We start from the raw sequence: 25672 nt of genomic DNA on the forward strand, positions 1-25672 counted from the left end.
AAGATGTGTTTGAATTGGATCAGCTGTGCAACCAGCAGCAGAGGCATTGAGCAAATGTTGACAAATTCCATATGTTCAGGTTTTCAGGTAAGATAGTTTCATCCCAGAATCTGGACACCAGTGACAACTGATGAATTTCAAAATGCTTTTGAGAGAGTGAATTAGACTGATTTTGAAGACATTGCTGGCATTCTTCTGCTAATTTTTTCCTCATCACTCACAACTGTCAGAAAAATTGTGGATTGAATTCCCAGAAAATAATTAATTAATTGTCCTAGTGGAAGATTAATAGCTGGCTATATGGCAGGAAAAGGAGAACCTCCAATCTGGAAAGAATCCATGTATACGCAATGTAGACCCCTTATGTACTACAGAGCAGTCCTGTATTTATTTAATGTATGTTTCACCTGTGAAATTGTTCAGGTGGATAATTTTAAATATTTAAATGCGAAGAAATTTTGCTATTTCATGATGAAATTTTGATATTTCATTGAAAATATCAGGAGAAACCTCAAGAAAAATTGTTAAATTTCTTTTAAAATGTTTCCTCAAAACACAGCTAGTTGTAATTGCCTCCATTTATTCCCATACATATATGCACAAATGCCGACACATATATACAAATTATACCTCAAAATAGTCTATATTCAAATTGACGAACTTCTTGGGTAGAGAAGAAGTAATTTGTCCACACCAGAACATGCTACCTTGGTGTAAAAAAATATATCAGACATTTAGGCACAAGTGGTTTTACTACAAGAGTGTTTGGCTGCTTTTCTGCCATTATGACCAGAGATAGCTGACCAGCTCTGCAGCAGGTCCCAGACCTTTTCATCAGCAGTTAACAAAGGGATGGATTGATACCCTGATTTCTAATAGGAATGGGGGAAACGACTCATGTCTGTTAGCACCACAGGGAATTTCTAGTTCTATAAACTGGTTTGAAGGCATAGAAGTATACCAGATAATGACACATTAGTATGGCACAGTGCACAAGCTAACGAGCCTTGCCTCTTGGGGGAATCATTAGGCTGAGGGCAGTGCTATTTTGACATGAGTACTTTGCTCCCAGTTTCATAGTTAACTCAGTGGTGCTGGCTTGGTGGGAGGGGGTGAAGTCCCTGAACCATCCTGTATTGCTACATGGAGTGCACTGGCTTGCAGTACCTCTAGTTCTGATGCTTAGGTAATCTAAATTAGATTAAATTAAATTTTTACCAAATTAAGTTAAATTAAATTGCTTCTGAAATTGTCTGTTGCTATATATTGGATCCAGTTTCTAGTCAAGTCAATGGGTCATTCCATTGGACTTCTCGGAGTTTTATATCAGCCTTCAGACATTTTCATGTAAGAGAAATAACAACAAAATGGGAGAAGGAGGAGAAGGAAACATAGACCAGCCCCTGGCTTGGAATATTAGGAAATTTAGACAGATACTGCTATAAGAACACGCTGTCTTATCTTCAAAGGCAAAACAGAGTCAAGGCTCAGTTATGACAATCTATGCAGAGAGAGCTGCAGGGCTAGTTAGATGATGAGAGACTGATTTTCATGAAGAAAGATGTATCAGCTGACAAGAACACAGAATCATTTTAGAGAGCAGTGCAAACTGTGCTATTTTTTTCAGACATTTCCCTCTAGCTATACAGAGACAGGAAGGACATCCTACAGAAATAGATGTTAGCTCAAGAGATCCCACCTGAATTTCTTACTCTGCCACAAACTTTTTGCAAAAACTTGAGCAAATCTCTTTTCATTAAATCCACAAAGGTTGCTTTTCTTAGTGCCACTTCCAGTCTCTTGCTTGCACAGATCTCCAAGCCATAGTGTTTTTTATCAGTGGATGCTGGGCATTTTCTGAAGAGCACAGTAGCTGAGCACCCATATGGATTTGCCTTTCATTTTTTTTTTGTTTTAATGCCTCCTGAGTAAGAAAGGGGAGGAGGTGCTGAGAAGTTCCCCTGTTAGCCAGGCTAGCTTGAAACATGGGAGCTCTTGACAATAGTTTCAATGCTCTGCTTTTTGTTTGGGTTTTGGTTTTTTTTTGTTTGTTTGTTTGTTTGTCTGGGTTTTTTTTGCTGAAGGAGGGTTTGGTGCAAAGTTTTTTTCCAGTTGCTATCTTCTCCATATTGCAACAGCAACACTGTTGTGGTGCAATGATAATTAGTTCATTTAAAGATTGTGAGACTACATAGGTAGCGAAGGTAAGCAACTACATTTCTACCTAAAAGTGGTAAAAACACAGAGGTGATAGAGGACCAGTTCTTAATAACTGAGTCTCAAGGATATTCTGTATTGCACAGCATGTGTCACAGCCTGCTTACCCAGGCTGTCTCATTCTGAGGGGAGGCAGCTGTTTCAGCATACTAACAAGCCCTGTCATAAATGCTACACTTATGTGGCCACAGAGATGTTCAGAACTGGCTTTAGTCATTGAAAGCCAGCCTGAGATCTCTGTTATGTGCAGGGTACATGGAGATGTTCAGAGGTACTCACAATGTGAAGATTAGCATCAGACTCGGTCTCAGCAGATTAATGTGATTTAAGGCAACGTTTCAGTTCTTTGAAACAATTATATTTTGGTTGCACAATTGGACTCTAAACCCTCATTATAAGGCTCCTATACCCACTCGAGTAGGTCGAGGAACTGCTTTGTAAATAGAAGCAGACAGGTCCTTGGCTTTGTAAATCAGTGCAGCTCCCTTTAAATCAATGAAGCTGTTCTAGCACACTCAAGGTGAGGATCTGACTCAAAGACTAATGAAAGAGAGGTGACACCAAGAATGAGATTTTTCTAAGGCTTTACACATTAGTCTGACTCTGAAAGTAAAAGACTTATTAAATTCTGAGGGAACAGATGCTACGCTGAAAGCTGAGAAATCCCATCCATCAGACCAAGAGTGCCAAAGATTGCACTCTGGTGAGAGGTGACTGTCTGTGAAGGTTGAGCAGTTTGGTGCAGTAGTTTTTGGTCAACAGTAAAAAAGCTGAAAAACTCTGGTCCACTCAAAAATCAGGAGAGGAAATCCAAAACAGACAGGATAACCAAAAAGCAGCATATTTCCACTGCATCCCCAAGTACGGAAACAGAAAAGGTACAAAACCTTAGATTCTCCCGGGACTCCAAGATGTTGTGTCCAGCCAATCTCAGAGTAGCTTTTTGGATATACATTTCCATGAGGATTTCAGGAATTGTTTAAGGCCACGCTGTTCTGTGTTGATGCTACTATATGCCTAAATCATGTGAGTAGGGGGAGAGAGGGCTTGTTATGAGAAGGGCAGTAGGATGGTGTGGTGTTGCATTTTAGTTAAATGGTATGCTCTGTCTCACCCCTCGAAAATGTATGGTTTATTCCAAGCTGTGATCCTCCCCTGCAGTATCATGTATCTGTAATCCCAGTGGCCCAAGTCTTATTCCGCGCTCACTTTGAATCTCCCTCTTAAGCCGTGTGGAGGAGACCAGACTTTCTCTTGGCCCCTTTTCTCCCTAGGCTCCCCCTCCCACTGGTGTCACTGAAATGGTTCAGTGTCTTTGCTGATCCATAGAGGAATCAGAAAATGTTGGATTAATTGATCTTCACTGTCTTTGCTGTATTGGACCTAATGACAAACAGATGCCAGTACAACATAAATAACTCAAAGAATTTAATTAAAGAAAATAATATCAAGCAAAGGGGCCAAAAATAGTGCTTAAGCAACCCTCCTCTCAGACAACCTTTTGTGTAATGATACGAGAAAAGAAATTTAAATTCATAAATTAACTTCTAATGGAGCAGGGAATGGGTTAATGTAACTGGAGAAGATAAATGTCAAGATAATTTTTTAAGTGCTCTATCTGCTAATAGCACTGAGCCCAAAACAGCACTGATGTGTTAATGCAACTTGATCAAGCTGATTATATAGCAGCATAAAGACATTTTGCTTATCTGCTGGCCTCATCATCATTCATTTTCAGTATGTTTGAACTGACTACACTACACATCAGTAGTTATGTTCTATATCCAGTAAAATTACCACATTACATGTTTGCAACGATATACGTATATATTTGCTTCCTGAGGACAGGAAGCTTTCCATCATTCTTTGGCTGTGCAAGCACTTTCACTGTGAAAAGAGTTTCACACAGGAAGCACTTAATTTATCACAACTATCCTTTTTGAATCAAATAGTTATGTTTAATTCAGCAACAAGCAGATTCTTGACAAGAACATGAGAATATCCCTCAGTAACATTTACTTACCTAAGCTGGCTTCAAAACAGGCTTCCTGAAAGAATAAGGGTTCATTTTTCTGACTAAGGGTCTCAAAATGTAGATCTTAGATAAACTTGACTCATGGTTCACAGGCAACATGCTGTCTGTAGGAACTTCTCCATTACCCATGACCCTAGGGAATATAAATGTTCCAACTTAATCTGGCAGGGAGAGTGAAATACCATATTGTCTGCAAAATGTCTCTGTGTTGTGGCTGGTGCGCCAGAAATGGGAACAGTATCCATGTGGAAATGGGCTAAGGCAGGGTATAATTTTTAGTTCTACTATGGAAGCAGCTCCCTGGCTGTCTGGGGTTCTCTGCTGCACAGACAATTGTGCTGGCACAGACAGTCATTTAGGAGGCCATCCCTAAATGCTATAATTTAGGGGAGCACACTGTGCCTGCTGTATTTTATAGAAAGCAGATGAATCCCTGCTTTCAACAGTACAATCCAACTCAGATTACTGTTTGAAGCTTTAAGTATTGGCTCTATATGTAATTCTTCTATAAAATCTTTTCTATTTTTTCTATCTCTGTTTGCATTGATAGTAAAATCTTAAAAGGGAAGAGAAAAAGAAAACATTATTAAAAAGTTAGGGAAAAAACCAGAAAGTACTGTTTGGGGTAGGAAACTTTTAATGTTAGCATTCATATCAGAACACATGCAGTGCCAGTTCTTTGTAATTATCAAAAACCAGAAAGTATAAACATGGGGGGAAGTATGAAGTTGGAAGTACACATGATGAGAGAAATAATGTCTAAATTATTCTTATTTTTGCAATTTCTCTTTAGGCATCCTTCTCATAGCAGAGACCATAACTTTCACTATTTTTAAAGTTTCACTAATTTGTTTGCTTTGTTCATATCCTGGAGAAGTTTAATAATCCTAATACTACTGCATGGGCAACCAACAGTAGCCCCAAATGGAAAAGCATCTTATTATGAGATGTCTTCACACCAAGAGACATTTTGAGATAGTAAATAGCAGTTTGTGGAACAAAGCAATTGAAAACATGCAAGTACACTCAGCAAACAGATGGTGTTTAGAATGATCTGGATTCCCTTTTCATAGCTCCAGCTCAAAATATTTGATTCAAAAGTTCACTTTGAAGTTTTTTCTCCTAATTCCTTAGCAAGCTATAGTGGTCTTGAAGGTTATCTGTCACCTCAGCTTGAGCACAGGCTTTTCTTTGTCAAGTATGATCTTACTTGCAATTAGACCATATAGAATACCATATATTCTGTTCTATTAAAAAAAGGGAAAAAAAAAGAAAGAAAAATCACCCCAGCTCTGATCACAGCAGTATTTGGATTCAGGAAATTGTACTCTAATAGCACCAATATGCTAATAGAGTGTTTCTACAAGAAATTATAAAAGGAAATATGCCTTTTTATGATGAACTCAACTTGTTTGTGGGAGGTTATTTTTATAGGAAAAATTGAAAGAATGAAACATAATTTCAGATTTGATAAGGTTGTTCCCAGTGAAAGATAAGACCAGCAAAACCCAGGCAGATTTGCCAACTGGAATTTTTAAATTCCTATTCCTTTCTCCTATTCCATTAATGGGACAGAAGTTTGTCTATGCTCAGTAACTATAATGGCACTGAATCATGTAGGGACAGGAAACTAAAGATAAGGGGATTGTGGTCAGTATTGGCTTGGATGGCAGAGCTGTCTTCTTTTTAGAGATGACCTCTATGATATCCAAGATTGCAATGTTGGAAAGCGTCTGGAAAGGCTGGAATAATGGTCTTGCTTGGAAGGAGTGAATGCAGGCCCAGATTTGGCAGTGCCTGCACCCACGTGTGGTTGTGTGCTGAATGCTAGGTTATGTTTCTGAGTCAGAGAGGTCTTGGAGGGGACACAAATTGTCCTGGTATGGGGCAGTGAGAACAGGTCAGCTACAGTCCTTGTCTCTTTGGGGAAATTGCCAAGGAATTATTTAACTGAAGCTTCTTACCTTGTGCCTTCTGGCTATTTACATGGCACGTGGGTTTGCCTGTGAATATTGAACGTGCTGCTCGCATGCCCTGTCTCTACTTAGTTCTGTCAGAGGTCTCCTAATGTCACCTTCAGAGCCAAACCTGCCAAGCCCAGAGCAGCTCTCAGTATGGAGTTATCCAGGAGAGCACCACCCTGGTTCTGCAAATATTTCCAGAAGTTGTTCTGGGTACTCCCACCTTCCCAATGACTCCATCTTGTGAGCCCCCTGGACAAAGCTGCTGCAGTGCACCAACACCTGTCTCAGACTGGAGCTCTCTGCTCTCTGCTCTCTGTCACACCATGTCCCTGAGCTCCAGTTTGCTCACATGCAGCATGTCCTTGGCATGGCACTACGGCCCGACCAGGGCCTTTAAATCCTCTTGCTGAGAGGGCTGACTATATTAACCCCACTAGCTGGAAGCTGATCCTTTCTCTTCTTTTCTGACAGTATCAAGCCCTGGTTTGCTGGGTTTGCACTCGCACTGGAAGAGCAGCATCTATGGCCCTCAGGCCCTAAGGTGTGAGTCCTTCTCAGGTTACCTCTGTTAAGCGTGATGAATCAGTAGCCTTGCAGCCCTGCTCAGCCCTGCTTCCTGTTGCCACTCTTAGTTATTCAAGGCAGGATCCTCCACCTTGGCCAAGGACACTGCTGACCAGTTTCTAACCCAAGGCTGTCAGGTGGCACTTGGTGGCTTATCGCCACATACAGAGTCACCCATCGAGCACTAGACCTACTGCCAGCTACTGCCATGTACGTGCATTCAGCACACATGGCTTCTGCACATCAGCCATGGCTAAAACCTGCTCAGATGCACTCTTCTCTCTGACTGACTTGCTCAGCCACCACTCAACTCCTTCCAGTCCCGACTGGAAGCTGTGCTATAGCATTTTGAACAAGTAATTGTCCTGCCCATATTCTCTGTGCACAAGCACACAGGCAGAGGATGATCCACTGACATTTTACCGAGGAAAATATGAGAGGAGAAGGAAGAGGAAAGCAAAGAAAAAGAGATGGAGTGGGACAGAGAAGAAAAGAAAGGCAGGCAGAGGGAAAGAAGAAGAGATAAGGGGAGGAAATATGAGAGAGAAATGCCATGACATGCACATAAGCCCAGTGTTTTGTGGAGGGAGGTAAGGGACCAGTACTGTTAAGGATGAAATGTCACTCTGGCAGAGAAAGTATTTATGGACATTATTATTTTTGCGCTGACATTCTGGTAGAGAGAAAAAGACAATCTACCCATCTATTGGTACCCATCACTGGAGAAAGTTTTAAGAGCACTCATTTCTTCCACGGTCTCTTCTGTATAAGTTTGAGATTTGGTTGGTTCATTTGTTTTTTATTTTTCAGGAAAAGATACATTCTCCCTTAATTCATCTGCCTTGTAATTTTTACCAGCCAGCAGAATTACTACAGCACCCAAGATGCAATATGGTGTTTATTTTGCAGATTCTTCACAGTAGCTGCATAACTGCACTACGGAACTGGGTTCACAGGCCTGAACAGAAACAGAATATAAACTGTCTTCATGTACCCAAAGATATGACAGAGTAAAAATAGCTGTTTGTTGATAAAACACAAGTTTACTGTTTTTCTAGTTTACTTTAAAAAGCAAGCTCTGATTATAGAGAAAGCAAGTAGTTTCACATACAGCAATGTTCTGTGAAAAAACTACTATTCTTCCATGAAAGATTTTCAGAGGAAAATGTTTACTGTGATTGGCACAACTCTGTTGCATTTTACTGATAATGTTTGTCACAGAAGCCAACAAGAAGTCCAGAATATTTTCTTTCCTAGGCTGAGGAGATATAGACAGATGCTCCGATTGCATATGCAAGCAAAATACTGTATTCTGTGGCTGTCAAAACTGGATCAATTGTACTCAATATTCTTTTCTACTGATGGGTTCCTAGGACAGAAACATACATATGCCACTTTGAAAATGGAATTAGCAGTATACAGTCAGAGCCACAAAAATAGGATACTTCTCAGAAACCATGCTTGTAACTCGCATGATTCAGGAGAAGCAAATGTAGAAATAAATACCTCTTCATAAAAAATTCACACAGTCACAAATTGTGCCATCTATTTCTGTACACTACATTTTTGTTACTCCTGGAGAGAGAAGGTCTTTTTATTTAAAATAATTGTTGTTGGTTTTTCGAAAGACATAAAGTATTAATCTTTCCCACTCTCCTGCTGCCTTCTAGAAGTAGTCAAAGAGCTGAAATTAATTAAATTCTGACCTCATGTCAGCTTTGTGTATCATCATTAACAGAAAACAACATCCTTAAGGTCTAAGATCTGCACAATTAAAGCCAGAAATCTGTGGGGAAAAAAAAAACAAGATTAAAAAAAAAGTGTTGAGAGAGAAAGTTCAGAAGTTGAATTCCCTTGCATGGGGAGATGCAGTCACTGAAATATTCACCTAAAGTACCTAGGTACATTTACATAAATCCCTTTGTTCTCCTGTGCAATTACCTTTCCATTTGTCTCCACGGAGTCTCCTGTCTCTAAATGCTCTCTGTATGCTTTTCTCATTTATTTCACACTTGTGTGTTACAGCCCAGACACTCTCAGAAACAAATATCCATTTGGACAACAGAGGTAATCAGGATTCATCCCGGATTCAGCCCTGGTGTATGTGAAACAGCCCATTGTTCTCTTACAGCACCTGTTATTGGCTGCCAAGAAAAAAACACATGCCACTCAGGACACAGTTCTTTGTGACTTACCTTCATAAAAACCCTGGTGTGTGAAGATCTGCTGGCTGATTTCACTACCTTATGCTGATTTTGGGGATGCATTAGACTAGTAGGGCTGGAAAGAATGATTCTGCATTTTGCCACATCAAGGGTGGCTCAGGGTTGCTCATTCTCATATTCTCACCTCTAAGAAATGAAGCCTTTGCTTATTCACTTTCCAAGTTTGGTAATTTCCAGACATATGGGTTTTGTCTTTAATGCTATCTTTCTTATCTCTTCATATTTAAAAAAAGATATAATTTTTGGGTTGCATAGCTCAAAAAGTAACCAGGTACACTAGTATCATAAAATCAATATAACAATTTTTGCTTCAAAATAAAGTCCTTTTCCATTTCCATTTTGCCCTTGAGTATAAAGGGTTGAGTTGAAGTAAAATGCTGTATTAAAACCAAAAAGATTGACTATTTTGTTCTTGTTTTATCACAAAAAGGGAAGAAAGCAAAATTAATTAAAGCAAACCTTGGGTTTGTTTTTTTTTTTGTTAAGAACAGTTAATTGAAAAAAAAAGAAGAATGTTAAGTGTTTTGATGTCTTCATTGTTCTTTTGATTATTTCTTTGGATTCATCTTTACTAGTCCTTGGTACAGTCCCCCTTTCTACTGATTTCTGTCAAAACCCAATTGTTCTCTCTGAATGGTGCTTAAGGCATCATCTTTATTTTTATTGTTTTTTTCTGTTATATTTACTCTGACTTTGACTTTTTTCTGTCTTACAGCACCTTTCTCCCATGCTTCTTAATGCTAATACACTGTTTTTTAGTTATTGAGTCTTCCATATTTCAATTTCATATTTCCATATTTCAGTTTGAATTCCTCAGTCCTACTGGCATGTTTCAAAGAAATATTTGGCCGCTTATGAATGTATTACCTCATGGGAGTTAATTCAAAAGATCTTTAATTGGAGAGGACAAGAACTAATCCTTTAAAGAAGTCACAACCTAGGTGCACCTTTCATTCATGTGTGTTTTAAAAAAATCTGCCAGCTTGCCTTTTCATTGAAATTGTGGATGATCTCATCTGTTTGTGCACTGTCCTTGTGATGAAACGGGATAGTTTTTTGCAGAGCTCTAATCCAAAAGACTTTTGCATGTTCTCATTTAGGATAATTCATACAGTTTGCTCTTTCGTCAGCTGATGCAAACTTCCTTAGCTTCCTGCCCATCATCATTTTCCAAGCTCTCGAAGATACATTGACTGCTACTGTCTTGTCTCTAACACAAAGTCTAATGATGAAATTGTGATTCTGGTTTCCTTTTTCAGAAATCTGTTTTAGTATCCTGCACAGGTTTCTATTTTATTACTCTAATTCTTTCTAGCTGAAGTCTTATCTTATCCTTGTCTATCAGAAGTGGGAGAGTTCAAACAACCTTAGACTGTTGTTCTGAATGTGTAATTCAGGGCGCCTCATCCAGACCCTGTTTATTCAATAAATTAAGACAATGCTCATTCCCTTTAGTGCCCTATACAGATTCTCTTGTCTGTGTATGTACTCTTATCTTCTCTTCCTAACTTCTGTATTCTCAGTCATGAAACCTTTTTTTAAATCTTTCTCCTCTGTTGTCTGAATTCCTTTCAGCTGTAGTTGTACCAAACTTTGTTTTCAAAATCTCATGTCTGTTTTTCAGAACTTGCAAATGCTAATCCATTTCTGTAAAAGCATATTCCCTTTTTACAGTACTGATTTTTTTCTCCCTTGGTAAAATTAATTAATGAAGCAAGTAGTTTTTACTGAAACCTGCAGAGCTTCTCTCCAACATCTGAGCCCTCCATAACATTCTGTATAGTATGTGGTTGTGCTGGAAGCAGTCAGTCTGCCAGAAGATTATTCTCTGGATCAGCCAGGGTGGTTGGTTTTACTTGTTTTGTTTTGGTTTTTTGAACTGTATTCTCTGTTTCCAATAAAAGTTGCCTAAAACTGAGACCTATTTCAGAGAAATGTAGATTGGCCTGAGGCAGGGACCAGGTTGCTCAGTCTAACCTGGCTTTAACCACTTCATGGGTGGGACATCCGCAACCTCTGGGCAACCAGTTCCAGGGCCCCAGCATCCTCACAGTGAAGAATCTTTTCCTAATACCTAATCTAAACCTACCCTTTTTCAGTTTGAAGCTATTCCCCTTTATGTCATGTCACTAAATACTCTTGTAAATAGTCTCTCTCCCTGTGTCTTAAATGTCCCAAAGAACATTTTTCACACTTAAAAAACCTAGTTACTACCAGTAAAATGTAGCATTAATAGCAAATGTTACAGGGAAAAAAAAAAAAAAAGAAGATAAAAGAAATGTTCTATAAAAAGGTGGCAGTGAGGACATACAAAGACTGTCAACTGCTTCAACTGAAATGCATCCTGTCATTCTGGAAAAGCAACCAGACAAACAAAGGCAGAGAAAAAATATTGAACTCCCAGTTCACTTTTACTTGCCTTAATCCTGTTTCCAAATAGCAGCAAAAAGCTGAATTACAGGGAGAGAAGCCTGGATGTACATCAGTGTGGGAAATGTCAACTGTTGTACCTCAGCTGTTTGGGGCCTCACTTTATTTTCAGCTGGCTGCCAATTCTAGCTGACATTGCTACTTTCTGGAAGGGAAAAGCAAAGCTGCTGGTTTTGTTATCACTGTTGTTCAAGCCACTAAAATAGGACTAGCTACATCTTTTGCTGTTGTTCTGGTTAACAGAGGGCATGAAAACAGTATGTTTACAAAGTCTGTAGAAGCCGTTGAAATAATATTTCCCTGGTAACTTTCATTAAAGTTGTCTTAGTACTTCTCCTACTGATAGTATTTTTTTTTTTTCCTCAGTAGGTTGTTGAACAGGAGAATGACTTCCAAAACTGTGAGTAGGGCCTTCTGGCTCACCATTCCCTCTTTCCAGACATTTCCACTCTTGAAATATATCCATAAAGGATATGAGAAATCTGTATTCAAGGTGTTTAAGAAAAGGCTGGATGTGGCACTCAGTGCCACAGCCTGGTTGACAAGGTGGTGTTAGGTCATAGACTGGACTCGATGATCTCAAAGGTCTTTTCCAATCTAAGTGATTTGGTGATTCTGTGTCGATTATATGAATACAGAGGGAATTAAGTAAGCCCATCATGCTCAAGGAGAGAGGTTTGGATCCAGTGTTTCAGGTATGCAAGAACAATTTTCTTGTGTATGCTGCAAACCAATGCTTACTAGGTATTAATTTTCACCTTATTGCCCATGTTCCAGCTCAAGTTTGGAGCTCACTAAAATGCAAGAATATAAAAAGGCTATCTAGTCCTGCTTTGAAAACATTCACTGTTTTCCTTTGTAATTCCCTTTAGTGAATTAACCACATTTTTCTTCTAAAAAAGAAGTTTGCTTTTTATCTCAAATTGTCTGGTTTCTCTTTCCAAATATCATATCTATGTCTGTCCTTGCTTTAATAAGGAAGATACTGTTCTAGCACCTTGCATTTTCTTCCCATGAAGATATTTATATGCTGGCATCAAGTCAGCTGTCAATCTATTTTTCTGATAAAATCAACAGACTGAACTTTCTACTTCTGCTACTGTAAGATATTTTTTCCAGTCATGAAGGAATTTATCTGGCATTTCCCTACCCCCACACACCTCTTGTGTATAAAGTATATTTAAATGTGTCCATTAAAAACGTATGCAGTTTTCTAATATCAAAACCATGAATGTAACAGAGGTAAATAATTCCCCCATATGCATTCCCTGTGCTCTAGCACATAAAGCATAAGGAATGCACCAGCATTTCTTACCCCAGTGTAGTGATCACTGTGGCTTTTAGTCCCTGCATTCTAGGATGCAGCTCCCAAGATACAATGCTGATAGCGTCTCTATATTTTCTTTCCAGATGATTCTTCATTGAACTCTTTCACTGCAGCATCTGTATTTGCTTTGAATGGATTCAGGACACCAAGCAACCAGGGCACTCAGCTTGTTCTGGCTGATTTTTTTGCCATCCCCATTACTTCTTTGTGGTATCCTCAAGCTTTATCAACCACCCCTCTTAGAAGCCTGTTCAGGTACTTGGCCACCCTCTTGGCAAATAATACTTGCTAATATTCAATTTAAACTTCCCCTGATGCAGGTCTTAGTTGTTCCCACCCAATCCCATCAATGGATATTGAGGAGAACAGATCAGAATCTCTCTCTCCTTCCTCAGGATTCTGTAGAGATCAATGAGGTCCTCTACCAGATGCCTTGAGAATAACAACTCTATAAAAGTGATTTCTATGCTGCATGAGCTTCTCCAGCTCTGAGTGTGTGACCACAGGAAAAGAGTGTGTGACTGGGTATCTTCTTCCTCTACTTGCCCTGGAGTAACCAGAAGGAGGAACGAGAAGCTGTCATCAATTTTGTGACAGAAGATTAACTAGAATAAAAAACACAGATTCAGAGAAATAAATACAAATGTCTCTTCTGATATATCACCTTCCAGTTTTCCTTATCCAGCTCTACCTGGTTTCACTTGAAAACTAGGCCATAAACTGTAACAAGAAATGCCATCTCCTGACATTTGTAACTTCTTAGTTATCTCCTATTCAGTCTGAAAATCATGAGCACTATTCAAATGTTAATTCTTCAGATTGTACTACATTCAACCTATTATATGGGTGCAGTCATTCACTACCAAAAGTACAAGAGGGGCTGGAAAACACTTCCCAAAGCAGTTAGTGCCAATGATACTTACAATGGAATTAAAAACTTGTGGGGACATCAGTAAGTTCCTAGATTAGCACATCCACTTGTCAGAAGTGAGAAACTTCATAAAGCAATAGGGAAACAGCTATTTCTCTCTTCTAGATTCTCTGTCTGCATCTATATGACAAAATGAAGCACTTTCACGAACATTTCCAGAATTGTTTATTTACTGTTAGAGCTGTAGCAAATACAGGGATATTCTCTAGATTGCAGGAAGAATGAGAAAACTCAATTGCTGGGAAGAAATGCACTGTGACCATATAACAGAATAATGCAGTTGTCCTCCTACATAAGCTGTGGTTTTGACAGGGAGTTCCCATCTTCAGGCATCCAGCTTAATTCTGCTTTGAGCTCTTACCTTCTGGGCATGAGTTTTTCTCCTAAGATTTTGTAAGGAAAAGAGGAAATTTCTTTGCTGCTTAGAGAATAATTATCCTCGGAGAACTGCTAATAGCCACAAATATACTGCAAATGTGGAAGATGATAGAAAACTAAACTGAAGTGATTGTACAATACAGTCAGCTGAATGAACCCAGAGATGCTCTAGAGATCCTGTAAATAGGACATTCTTCCTGGAAGTAATTTGGCTGGTATTCCTAATCATACATTGAAAGAAAAAAATGTATGACGGTGTGCTTTTTTTTTTTTTTTTTTTTTTAGTCTCATCTGTAAACATAGCTCTGGACTTGGCGCACTGCTTCCAACTGCCTTTTTTGTGCTTCTTTGGTATGCACTTGCTGGATTTTTGGTTTGTCTTGTTATATTCCAGTCAGTCCATTTCTACCTAATGGCATTAAAACTGTCTTAAAAGCTCAGAAACAGGTAGCTTTCTCCACCTCCTGCATTAGATTTTGGTCTTCAAGCTTTCCATTTCTGTGCACAAATCTGTACAGAACTCCACGTGCACAAATATTTTTCCTTGGCTCCTTTTCTGCCATTAGTGAGAAAGCCTACTCAGAAAAGTTGGGACTAGAAATAGAATCTCTGTGAAACAAAAATTGCAATGTGCCAACTCCCCAGAAGGCTTTTAATTTTATTTAGGAAACATAAAATTCATTAAAAAAATCCTGGAAACTAATCATTGGCTTGCTTTCCTCCCAAGGAGATTTTCTGCTTTTGCTGACAAAAGCAAACCCCCTTCTTTCCCCCCAACTTGGAGTGAAGGAAAGAGAAAAAGCAGGATGACCAGTAAGGATATAAGAGCTACTTTTTACCCTTCCTTTCCAACTTTTCATTCCAAATGGCTTTTGCAGCTGCTGCAGCCTTGTTGGAACTAACAATGCACATCGAGGTGTGCCTATTCCACCGACTTTACTGCTTTGCATCTCAGCTGCTGCTTGCTCTCTCCTACACTAAAAATTCCTGCAAGTGCAGGCTCCTTTTCTTCTCTGTGTTCTTCTCTGTGTTCTTCTCTGTGTTACACACACTTGCAAGTGCTTTCCCAGTGCTTAATAAATAAAAGAAATTAAGTACTGCTTGTTGTGATCACCAGCTGTCAGAACCCAGGACACCCCTCTGGGTGCCCTGGATGGCCAGAGCCACTGGCAGGGGGCTCTGAGACCCTGGCATGCAGCCAAAGACACGTGGGGTTTTGATCTTAGCCTGTGGAGCAAATTACCCACTCTGTATGAAAAATTACAAGCCACACACAAAAGTTTAGGTATTGTAGTAGAAGTAGTCACAAAGTGAAAGGAAGGATTTTTGAGTGTTGTACAAGGGGGTTTTAGCCTTGTACACAGGGGTCCAAGTTTTGTACATGGGGGTCAGGAGTTCTAAGATGGAGGGATTTGGGTGTGCCCTGTCCTCTTTCTTTCTCCTTACTAACCTCCATGTCTTTGGTGATGTTGGCACTCACAGATTGGTTTAGAGTAGAAAGTCACTATTCAATATAGATAGTAGGTATTGGGGAAAAAGTATAAACATGTAACACGTAATGTATGACATAAAAGATGGCACCAGCCCCCTGGGAGGGCAGAGTGCCTTTGTCTGACCTGCTGAACGGGCCACAGCAGTTCAGGGAGAAGAATCTTTTAGATAACCAACAATAAACAACCTTGAGACCGGACAACAGAGGACTACTGAGTCTTTCTTTGAAAGCACGGGTTGGAGGAGAGACTTTTCCATCTTTTGGGGTCACCCCAATCCGGGGGTGAGACCCCACAACCAGCCACATGAGAACAAGGTGAATCTGTGGATGTCTGGCTTCTCTCACCTTGGTTTTCAATTGTGCAGTATCATCCAATTGCACTGGTGCATGTCATGAGGATGGTTTTTCTTTGGTGCATGTACAAAAACCTCATCTACAATAACCTAGAATTATGCCACTACCCTGTATGTAGATATGTATTGTGTGTGCACATAAACATACATCCTAATTTAAGTAAGTGATATAAAGATGCCTTATGGTACTCAAAGGTTCACTGAGAGTTTTGTGGAACCAAAGGACATGGATAGATAGATACCTGCTGGGGAGTTCACTGAGACTGGATAAAAGTGGATTTGAAAGGAAGACAATTACTGACATTCAGTGGTTTAAACAGCCCAAGGCAGATTACACTGTTTTTACAAATTAAATTTCCATTATTATTATTTTTCCCTATCAGTCAGAATGTCACCTTCCAAAAATCTAATTCCTTAAATTTAATGGCTGAAATTTTAATATGACTGGAGCCATCAGGATAAAAGTTTGGAATCAGGTCGCTCCTAAGTACATATTTAACTAATTACCAGAATTGTCATTAAAAAAAAAAAAAAAAATTGCTTCAGCCTCTGTGTAAAGAGTGTTGTATTTCATCACTTGATAATGTCGAGTTGGGTGGACCCTACAACCTGAGGTGTAGCTAGAGCTTTATTAAAGCTCAGAGAATGGTTTTAGTGATATGGAGCTGGTTTTCTGTTCCCTCTGATTCTGAGATTGCTCGCTTAAACTGTTGAGTGGTTTGTTACCAGGCTCCTCAAGGATGCTCTAAATTTCACTGACATACAAGCTGCACAAAAGGAGGCTATGCTAGTCAGGTGATTATAGATAAGGATCAAGGTTCAGTGTTAATCTCCACTAGATTATTTATTTCATCATAATACAACTTTATTATCCAAATAGAGGAAGAACCACTTTCTATACCCCTCACAATAAATAGATTAAAATATGAGAAACACTGTTAAAAAAAACCAAAAAAAAAACCCTAGACAAAAAAATCAACAAAAAACCGTATCTGTGTAAGTGCTCTGGATTTTCAAAGACGTCCAAGATTTTAGTGTGATACTCAGGGTGAAAACCCTGGCCATCCCTGAATGCTTTTTCCCTAGAAAGTAATGTGATGTGTTTGCAGTGGAAGTGCTGAATAATCTTCTAGTTTACAGGACAGTCAAGTATGAGAGTGTTTTACCCCAAACAAGCAACTTAAGTGTGGCCCAACACATGGCACATACTGATTCTTAATACATGAAACATAAATTTCCAAGGTGAATATATAAGAACACCTCCTCTAAATATGCATCTTAATCACAATCCTAGAACTCTTTTGAGGAATTAAACCCTCTTAAGAAAACTAACATCCTGTAATGAATTATTTTTAAGAAATTAAAATTAATTAATTTCAAAAGGCAATTACAAACAAATACAGTAGAAGGAGAGTAATTTGCACTAATGACTGGGATAGCCATGGCAAATTACTGAGTTTCACAAATTACTCAGTGAATAAGCAAAACAAATCCAGCCCAAGAATAATGCATCATAAAGTTTCCAGCATTTTGTTTTTCCAGATGCAATTTATTTTTAATTATGGTATAGTAAAGCAATGAAGGGGCCACAACAGGGGAAAAATGTTTCTAAATGCATGGAAGACCTATGGCCCAAATGCTGTAATCTCAATGTAAAATGCTAGCTAATAAACATCTCTTTGAGCTACTTAATTGTTTTTTGGTATTACTTATAATGATGTAGGAGGTAACAGAACTGCTAAATTACTGATATTAATCATAAGGTGTAAATGGATGAGTCTAAAATAGCAAGGACTAAGAATGCTACAGAAGCAGAGGTCAGCTTTCAAAATGAAGTATCACTGTCTATGTGCTTGTAAGTTCCCCCTCACAGTGATAGCTGAGTTTCTCGCAATCCTTGATGCATTCTCTCCTCTCACCATTTTGAAGCAGAGAATTTTTCCATTTCACAGCTGTGAACTAATACTGTGGAATAGATTAAGGAGGTCACATACAGAGTCTGCTGATGAAGTGGGAATTGACCTGAATCTTCTGAGTCTTGTGATTTACATGTTAAATCAGGTTTTCATCTGGTAAAGCATCTTAAGTAAGGCAAAACCCCCAAATTTTGTCGTTGTTGTTGTTCTCAAATTAAAGTATTCCTTATCAGGAAGGGTTCATTTGCAGCTGAACCTGGAAACAAGAAATCCCCACAGGAGATCCATACATACTGAGTAGGGGCAATGCTCCCCAAAACTGCAGATGTGTGTATGGACCAGAGGAGCCTTCAGGGAATCAGATGAGGCTGGCCTTCAAGTTTTTGATGATGTTCTCAGAAAATTCTTCCTTGTTGAAAGCAGGAAGAGGCTGAATGATGAAATCATAAAACATAGTTGTGTAAAGTAAAATCGCATCAACAGATAAAAAATATATTCTTAGAGGTGTTCACACAAGTGTAAATCCTTCAGCTGCTATAAATGAACCTACCTGTTAATGCCTGAACTTATGCTCTTGCTTCTGCCTCTTTTTCAAAGTTACTGATGCTTCCTTTTTCTCTGCAATTTGACCGAGAATCAGTCTGTGTCAGAAGAATCCCAGAAACTATATATTTCCCTCATGGGCAGGACTTCTCAAAGTACATCAAAGCTGTTGTAATGCCTTCCTCTAAAACTGAGTAGGAAGGGATTCCCTGGATTAGGTTTTTTTTTTTAAATGAGAGAAACTTAGAAAGTAAATGAAATTATTGTGTTGGTATTTGGGGTGCTTTTTTCAGATTTGTTTGTTTGTTTGTTTGCTTGTTTTGTTTTGCTTTGCTTGTTTTAAGACTAAGGGATATTAAAGATGAGGAAAGAAGACTCACCAGTAGAATGAAAGGACAGCTTAGAGGCTGCCAAAAGAGGCCAAGGAACTCTTTGATAATGGTAACTCCTATAACAATAGGAGTAGAGAAGGGGGATGGCGTGTCTCACACATAGTTTTCTATAGGTTGGAAACAATTATTTGGGACCATTTGAATGACATATTAAAATTTTGTGGAGCTGTCTTCCCTGTGATTTTTTTGGAACTCCAAGGGTATGAACAAAGAGAGAGAGATCAGGTCCTGTTGTTCCCAGCAGGACACCAATGTGGGCTGCAATGAAGAACTGGTGCTGTTGTTACTCCTGTCTGCTTGGAACTTGACTGGTTGCATGTGAACCCTCCGTGTTTCTGACTTTGGGTATTTACTACATAAATTTACATTTCTGGCAAGTCGATACGAGAACACAGCTTTCTGTGGGTGTTCCTACTGAACACAGTCCATCTCTAACAATTTATTTGGTTTGTCTGGCTCTTGTAAAACAGCTTTTCTGAGTTTTCCTCAGAATGCTCCTGAAATGTTGAAGATCTAGAGGTTCAGAATATAAACTTTCTTCCAGCTACCAAATTACCAAACTATCATATTGACCAGGCATGTAGGCTGCAGAGCCCTGTTAAAGCTGTGTGTTTAATGACTTTAGAAATGGGCTATTTCCAAAATAGCTTAGAATAGCATTTTTTTTTCCTGTGTGTGTTATCAGCAGACTAGTCCAGAAGAAGGGGGAGCTGTTCTGACTCCTGCCATAGTGCAGATCTCTCACTGGAATGAAGTGAGAGGAGTGAACCAAGCCTTGGGATGTCTGTGCTGCTTTCCTTTAGAAGAAAATAATACATACAGACTTTCAGTCAGTAAGGTGATACTGCATTTTTCAAAATGTACATGTCTTTATTATTTTTTAAGTTTTTTAATGAAGTATTTCTTATTCCTCAGAGTCCAATACTCAGCTCTGCCTGAGGAATATGAGGAAATTCTGGAAAAAAATGTAACATTTTCACCCTGACTTCTTGCCATAAAGCCCCTGACATACCAGTCTACCTCCCATCAAAATGTGTCTAAAGAAACAGTTATTTCACATACTAAGCTGTTCCAATCCCATCACAATTTATGGAGGACCCATTCCAGATTGTTGCCCAAGCAAGCACAAAATCATATTTATTTTTAACTATGCATAAATGCTTTTGTTTCTCTAATAACTGTTGTGTCTATTTGGCAACTCAAATTTTAGGCACCTTTACACTCCCAATTTCAATGGGATTGATGGTCATCAACCATAAATATGAAAGTCTTTCAAAGACCTCAACTGATATTCACAATTTTTTTTTTAAACTCTCCAGAATAACAATGTAATTCTCCCATGGGAAATACAGCCTACATTTACCCCAGGGACTATCATGGGACCATCTTGGAAGACCTTTGTCTGAGATGTCCACCTGAAGCAGTCCCTTTCAATGTGGAAGCTTCATAAAAGGGCTGGTTTGCAAGTGTGTTTGCTACTTTTCTCTGCTGGAGCTGAAGAGCATACTTGACATTAATTATGCTTCTCCTTGCACCTTTCTGTTATGTTTATGCAGAAGTAAAGAGTTGCAGTCTGTCTCTCAAAAAGAAGCCTCTGTTATATTTTAGAGTGTTGTTTCTTGTATATACTGGTGCATTTAATGTAAGGTCTATAACTCAGCACCTTTAATTGTAAAACAGTGTGTGCTAGGTCTTCCTTCAAAATTCTGGTGATAACTTTCATTGTGGGTTTTTTGTTTGTTTTGTTTTGTTGGGGTTTTTTGGAGTTTTTTTTTTTCCTGGTGTGTTTTTTAGTTTTTTTGTTTTTTTTTTAATTTCCTAAGAAGTAATGAGGGGAAGAGTTGGAAACTTTTTATTTGACTTCTTGGTAACTTGACCTGACTTATGTTTTTGCTTGTGTTTTTTTAATGCTATTCATAAGCTGTGAACACAAGGTAATAAAGAGTAGCAGTCAATACTATGATAGTAATAGGTCTCTGTGTGTGTGAAATAACAAAGTGGGGCTGAAAAATTCAGAGATTGATATAACTAATGTCTGGAGCCCAGCAGTCACCAATACAGTGCCTCAGCACTGCAATGTCAGAATTTCTGCTTTCCCATTTTTACCCTTTTGTCTCTCTCTGGGCTATTATAGTCCAATTTAAATGTTATTATTTTACAGTATTATGGCTCAATACCTGGTAAAACACAATTACTTAAAGAGGTTGATAAAACATTCACCTCTGTCACTGTGTGGTGTTTTTATCGCCTTTCTAACTCAAATTAAAACTGTTAGGGGCTGGGTTTTTTCCTCCATTGCCTCTGCCTCTTTTCCTTTGTTATGATCTCTACAGCTCAGTTGACTCTGTGACAGTTCAGTTAACTCTGACATTTTGGGAACATAGTTTGCATGAAAGAAACTACAAAACAAAAAACACACTTCATCTTCAGAGGCTGAGTTCTGAAAACCTCTCCTGAAGCAACATACTTAGCACAATAACAATAGTAATTCCTACATCATTAATTATCATATAAAACCACTTACATCTGAACATTGTTATTTAGGCTGCAAAATCAAGTACTAGAAATGTCTGACCTAGAAGTTATCCATTCAGCTTTAACTCTGCTCCTTTCAAGTGTCTGCCCTGTGTGCAAGCTGGTTTCCATAGGAAATATTGTTTGCGTCTGTAATTAAGTTTGCACAAGTCTTATGGGCTCATAATGTTTTAGTGGGCCCTGAACAACTGACTTTTCTTATATTTTAAGGAGGCCTCTACAGGCTTGATCTAATTATCCTCTGTCTGCATATAGCATGTTATGTAGAGAGCATGTATGCTAGATTTTCAAATACTAAAGATTGATAATCAGATTCTGGAATTAGATTCCCACATTTCCACCTCAATTCCCATCTTCCCCCTCACACAAAGTGCATTTGTGGTATCTGTACTTCTCAATATGTTGTCTCTATTGTCCTCTTACACCAGATGGCATAAGTAGGTCCATAGTGAGGAGTTAAAGTCTGTAATGAATAGAAGACCAGTATATTTCTGGTAACTTTTAAGGCTGTGTTTGTAACCACCACTTTATTTCTTACTGCTCAGATTAATGATGTTGTGGTCACAAGTTTCTTCCTCTCCATGCTAAGGTCTCTGTATTCAGAAGCTGCAATTGGAAATATCAGGGCTATTTCAGTGAGGTTTGTCTTGTTAATGTTACCAATAAAGACTTTGGGATTTGTTTTGCAGATATTTTTTGCTTGCCTATACAGACAACTAAACCAAAAGTGCATTTGGCCTAATGTTGCCTGGCTTATGTTTCAGTTCTGTGAACGCTGTAATGGGGCTACTCATGAATTCCATTATTTCAATGGATATACTCATGCAAGAAGCTAATAATTTGCAGGTGGATTTGCAGGATTTGGTCTCGTTCACATTCTGTTAGGTAGCCGCTGAAGTCCCTCAGTCATGAAACCCTTAGAATATCTTCAGCCAAGTAGCAGCTCTTGGTGGTCGGGAAAGCTAACCTGGCTGCAAAAGGAGAAAGGCCATCTCTGGAACCAGGGATAAAGAGGTAGCAGGCAATCCTTCCTTAATTCTAAAACCAGGATATGACAGATTGGACTCAGCCTAAGAAGTATGGTAAATGTAATCATGCCTCTCCTTTATTTTGTTTAGAAAGTTGTCTGAGGGTATAATGCTAAAGATCAGACCAAAAGGTAATCTTGGACCAGTATGATATTTTTTTTTAAACAAAAGACAAACGCTTGTTTAATTTTAGGAGATAACGATAGTCATTTTTCATTATTAAGGGGTGTTTTTGGTCATTGTTAGCTGCCCGATGATGTTGGGCAATTCGAGGTGTGTTTGTTTTTCATTGCCATCTTTTCGAGTGTCACTAGACTTGGGACCAGCTCTCAGGTTGTTTCAGGAGACTCTGATGTCCCTCCTTTTATGTTTCATAGCTGTCTTCAGCAAAACAAACTTGGCATGTAGGGAAATCTAAACCAGATTGAAAAGGGGCAAGGAAGAGAAGTGGAATATTGACTGTGACATGGCCCAGTGCAAAGAAATCCCTGACAGCTTTTATATTTCCTGCTGTGGGAGAAACCAAAACAACCTGACTGTAGCAGAAAGTGATGCAGAAATAACAGCAACAGCTATGAGAGAGAGAAAGCTGGAGGATAATGACCTGTTGCAATCTGATCTAACACTGATCTGGATAGCTGAGAACCTTTGGGAGCCCTTCTTTCCCACGGACATGGCTGTACGGGAGGTGGGTACCCAGCTTTACACAGCTGCGGCATGCACTCTCCCATGCCAATGAGGCATTGACTAGTTGACTCTGGCACTTGCAAGCCACAAGAGCAGCAGGATGGTTCTTATCATCATTACCTTGGGTGTCAGGCAGAATCAGGCAAACTTCTTGTAAAGAGCAGCGAGTCAGTGCTGTGATTATTTTTTTTTTCATTTTCCCTTCCTAAATCTAATTGATGCTGTCAGGGGAAAAGCAACTTATTTTGATCACATCATTCTACCTACTTTATTTCAGTTCATATGTTTGGTTGCAGGTAAACAAACCCCTGCAGACGTGCTGGCACAGAAAGCACAGTGATATTAGCACAGGTTTGGCAGTGCTGATCCAATTTCTTGCTCTGCCAAAGACTTTCTGTGCTGGCTTGAAGAATAAACAAGATTTCTCTGCAATTCAGTTCCTCATCTGTAAGATCATAATAAAACTAGGTGATGAATGGATTTTTTGAGTTCAGCAGCCAAACTGTCAAATCAAATGAAAAGGTGACAATTTGGTTTAGAACAGAAACACCTTACCAAATCAGATTGAACAGAAATAAAGGTCATTTGGAGTGTTTCGTTCCCTCTAAAATGAACTGTTGTGATTAGCTTCATATACTTAAAGAAGACCATATTTTTCTTTGAAAAGAACATTGTATTGAAATGCAAGCTTAGTTTTCATGACAAGAGCTGAAAGACTGTCATTGCCAAACACTTTCCTGTTTTCCTCTTTTATACTCTAGACCTTCTCCTTACTTTACAGAGCATTTTTCACAAGACTTGAAGAGATAATTTTTCTTTTTCTGAAACATTACTGCTTGGGAAAATAATAACAAAAGCAATAAATTACTTCATTTTAAACAAGTTTGTGTTGTCTGACAGTGTATGTGTACGTATGCAGGATGCAGGATGAGATCACCTAGATGTCTCATATAGTGGTATTTTTACCTGGATAGAAAAGCAGATAAGTCATCTTTGATGAATAATTTTTCCTTTGCGAAGAAGTGTGCCCTCGTGGTGGAAAGGTCAGCGTAGCTCCATAGTCCGAATTTTATGCCAACTCTGTCTCTAAATTTGGCCTAATCTCACTGCTGTTAACCTTAAAGCAAATTTTATAGTGAGCAGGATCGACCCCCTATGTGTGACCTTCATGAGTCACTTAACCCACCATTGATTGAATAAGGAACTGTCCTTGTTTCTTCATAGAGGTGTCTTTCTGTAGAATTGACTCCATGTTTGCAATGTGCTTTGGGATAACAATTTCTCTCTGTAGATCTTCTGTAGCATCACATGATCTAACTTTGGCTTTACAACTGGTAAATTTAGGAGAGGGGGATCAGAGTGATGGCCATGCTGCAATCTTTCCCCTCTCTGTCTTTTTCTATCTTGTCGTATGCTTTAATAATGAGAATGAGCTTTTAGATGGACTGTTAACACTGAACAGGGTGCTGGGGAAGTGAGATGTCATTAAAATACAGAAGACAAAAAAGTTTTCTTTCCCTTTTTTTGAAATTTAGGTAGGCAAAATCAGTACCTGACATGATCTGATTGAATCAGAAGAACAATGTATCACATAGGAACATAGGAATAAACTAATAACAGCCTACTAGTTAAGAAATTATCTTCACTGCACGTAAAAAAGCCTTAAAGTTCCAGCACTGCCACACATCTATTTCTGTTCTGGTGTTTCTGTGGAAAGCAATGCCAGAAGCATTTCTGGGAAAATAAAGCCAGAGAAATAGTTGTTGTTCATATGAGCATCTGACACAGTTACATAACCCCTGAAATCACTGCAGCAAGTTTTGAACAATGTGCAAAATGAAAAAAAAAATGCCCACCAAGCTCAGAGAAGAATTTCAAGGCTACTTGGAAACTGCTGTGCCATATAACTCTGTGCAGGCACATAATCTTCGGCCTGGTTGGAGACAGAAGTGCCTGAGATGCTGTAGATTGACCACCTTCCTCCAAAAGTAATCTGTTTGTTTGCTGAGGGGTTAATGAGAGCTATGCCTGTTCCTGGAGGATGACTCCCACAGTGTTCTAATTTTTCCTTTTTGTTTTTGGATAGAACATTGGTGAGAAGGAACAAGAAACAGAAAGAGAATGTGTGCATGCTGTATTCTTACATTTACTCTCTAGTTAAAAAAAAAAAAAAGATCATTTTTAGAATGTCTATGTCTCTAACTATTTCTGCTACCTTTTCTCTGCCAATTATTCTACTAGTTCAGACCACAGTAATATTCATACTTATAAGACTGACCCTGTACCCAGTACTGCTGATTCTGACCATCAACCAACAGCTCTTAAACCAAGAACAATAAGGACACAAACCAAAATTAAATGCCAATTTTGGTTTATTTCTTGTCCTAGGAAAAGCACTGCTTCCTTTTATTTGTTTTCATTATTTAGTCTTTAGGTGTTTTATTTTCAAGGTTTTCTCTGTGGCTTGCCAGGCCAGGTGTAAAAAAAGTGTGAAGTTCTCATACAATTTCCCAACTCCCAGAGTAGAAAGCCCATTTTCTTCATGGCTTGCAATGATGACAGCCCCAAGATTAGCCCACGCTGCTTATTCCAGTGTGGGGTCTCAATAAAATTGCTGCTGCTTTTCACAGAACTTAATAGTTTGGCCAGGATCCA

The 25672-nt window shown here is 38.8% G+C and overlaps 1 long non-coding RNA gene across 1 annotated transcript in view; it reads left to right on the plus strand.

The window, feature by feature from the left end:
• LOC119705704 overlaps positions 1 to 12989 on the plus strand; it is a 215318-nt gene extending 202329 nt beyond the window's left edge. The window contains exons 2-3 of the long non-coding RNA XR_005258299.1: positions 11802 to 11835; positions 12846 to 12989. This is a non-coding gene — a long non-coding RNA (uncharacterized LOC119705704). The remainder of the gene's footprint in view (positions 1 to 11801; positions 11836 to 12845) is intronic.
• The last annotated feature ends 12683 nt before the right edge of the window (positions 12990 to 25672 follow it).

The sequence above is a fragment of the Motacilla alba genome, chromosome 1, assembly GCF_015832195.1.
Source record: "Motacilla alba alba isolate MOTALB_02 chromosome 1, Motacilla_alba_V1.0_pri, whole genome shotgun sequence".
Lineage (NCBI taxonomy): Eukaryota > Metazoa > Chordata > Aves > Passeriformes > Motacillidae > Motacilla > Motacilla alba.